Source organism: Lactuca virosa, chromosome 9, assembly GCF_052849685.1.
Source record: "Lactuca virosa cultivar CGN04683 chromosome 9, Lactuca_virosa_CGN04683_v6, whole genome shotgun sequence".
Taxonomy (NCBI): domain Eukaryota; kingdom Viridiplantae; phylum Streptophyta; class Magnoliopsida; order Asterales; family Asteraceae; genus Lactuca; species Lactuca virosa.
In genome coordinates this window covers 125,172,171-125,174,612 of record NC_136434.1, presented here as the reverse complement: position 1 = coordinate 125,174,612, position 2,442 = coordinate 125,172,171, and the positions used below count along the sequence as shown (strand labels likewise).

Genomic DNA, 2,442 nt, shown 5'->3' with positions numbered 1-2,442 from the left:
ACAAAAAAAAACATCTTGATTCTCTCTCTTCAATTAAAATGAGAAAATAGTAAGAGAAAAGGTTCACTTCTCTTGACTTGTTAACAAAATGATAACCTTTTAATTTTTACAGAAAGGAAATTGTCTTAAACAAACAAAACATTAGGCACAAGGATGATGACATGGATTGCTGATTGTTGATGACATGGATCTTATTGATGAGGACAGCATGTTATCTGAAGAGGACTTGAAGAAACCTCAGCTCCCACCTGGTAAATGTTAAGAGTTAGGGTTTTCATTTTTTTTCTGTGGATAAGTGTGTAGATGTTAAATTGGACGAGGTGAGATTTTGTTGTTTCTGACTGCATATTGTGATGAGGTTTTGCAGTTGGTGATTGTGAAGTTGGAAGCACAAGGATGCTGAAGAATATGCAAAAGGGATGGATGAATGCACTTACAAAAATTGAAAATTCATGAATTATCATACCTAAGTGTTAACTGAGCGGATAATATGAAAAATAATTACAGGTATTAACTTAAAAAAAAATAAAAACTTTATGAAATGCTTTTCTCATCTTCACAGTTAAGAAGCTTATTTGATTTCGTCGACACGACCATGGCATCAATATTTGTTTCTTATCCATTGCTATATCTATATATGGCTACTCCATATTTCCCTAATATTTATAGTGGTGATTATTACTTTTTTCAGGCGATTGTTGTTTTTGTGATAACCATACATTCATATGCCTTTGAGAAAAGTGGGTTGGAGGAGGTATCAATGGTGGCACTTTCTGGCTGTGTCTGGCTACAAGCTTTTGTGGTCACAATGGAGACCAAGTAAGTTACCAACACCTGTGATTTCAACTATTAGAATTCATCTTGACCATTTGTATTTGTGAAAATATTTCCCTCTCTTCCGACAGTGCAATACATCTTTCTGAATCTTTTTCTCAAACCAACTAGTCTCCCGCCTTCTTTGGTAGGACAAAAAAGTTGCAATTTTTGTCTCATTTACTTAATACAATAATACAACATGTTCTACTATTCTATCCTGTCCAGCTTGTCTAAAATAAAAAATTCAAATAATGTTTTTTTATATATATGTACTTTTTTGTCGAAAAAGAAATGTGTGTGTACACGATACATGTTGCTTTAAATAAATCTGTATGAAACCGAAACTCAGGAAGGATCTCTATGTATGGAAAACATGAAAAAAGGACTACAGTAAGTGAAAAGAGTGATTGTGTTTAGTTTAAGTTTGACCTAACAAAAGCAAGCATAGAAGCTAGAAGCTCTTCTACTGAACAAGTGTATATCACCTGTTATAATAGCGGTCCAATTGCTGTTTGAACCTACTCTTTTTAAGGGTAGTATCCGGACAAATCTTGACCCCTTAGGACTTCACTCTGATCATGAAATATGGGAGGTAATAAAAATATAAATAAAAATGAAAATTCATATTATTATTTATTATTATTATTTTGACTGATTCTTGCAGGCATTGGAGAAATGCCAGCTTAAGAGTACCATTAGTAGTCTCCCAAACTGTTTAGATTCATCTGGTAAGAACACTGTAGAATTGAATTCTGTCCATTTATGGAATGTAATTCAAAATTCCAATTCCAATGTTTTTTTTTGGTAAAACAGTGAGTAATGAAGGAGAAAATTGGAGTATGGGTCAACGACAGCTGTTCTGTTTAGGAAGAGTGTTGCTTAGGAGAAACAAGTTCTTAATTCTTGATGAAGCAACTGCATCAATTTATTCAGAAACATTTGCCACTGTACAAAGGATTATAAGGCAGGAATTCTCAAGTTGTACTGTTGTAACAGTTGCTCATAGGATTCCAACTGTTATATACAGTGACATGGTCATGGTCCTCTCCTCTGGTATGTATCTTATTCTTCCGAAACACATATATCTCATAAAATGACACAATTACCCTCTACAAAATAGTAAAATTTCATGTATAATAGGTGAAATGATGGAATATGATGCGCCCTCCAAGCTAATGGAGTCGGATTCTTATTTCTCAAAGTTGGTTGCTGAGTACTGGTCCAGCTGCAGGAGATGATCCACGGGTAATTTCTTTTCAAGTTAAAAGTAAAAGTAAAATATCTTATTATTCGTTATATGTATATATGTATATGTATGTGTATATATGTATACACATATACATATATCTGTTAATTCATTATTCTTTATGAAGATTTGAACTTGATAGTAGATGATAATAATGGAAATCTGGAAGAATAATATGCAAGTTATACAAAAATTTCGAAAGGGTATTTTGGGTATTTGGTAGTAGATATTAATCCACAAGAAAAATCTTTACTGCATGATTGGGTGAAATCATTGTCGTTATTAAGTTTTTTTTTTCTCCTTTTTGGGTATTTGGTAGTATATATTATTTGTGCACATTGAATAGGAATTACACTGCCAACCTTGTTACATAGGTGGTG

At 32.8% G+C, this 2,442-nt stretch overlaps 1 pseudogene; it reads left to right on the top strand.

The window, feature by feature from the left end:
* The first annotated feature begins 637 nt into the window (after positions 1–637).
* Positions 638–2,236, top strand: LOC145139763 (ABC transporter C family member 8-like; annotated as a pseudogene).
* The last annotated feature ends 206 nt before the right edge of the window (positions 2,237–2,442 follow it).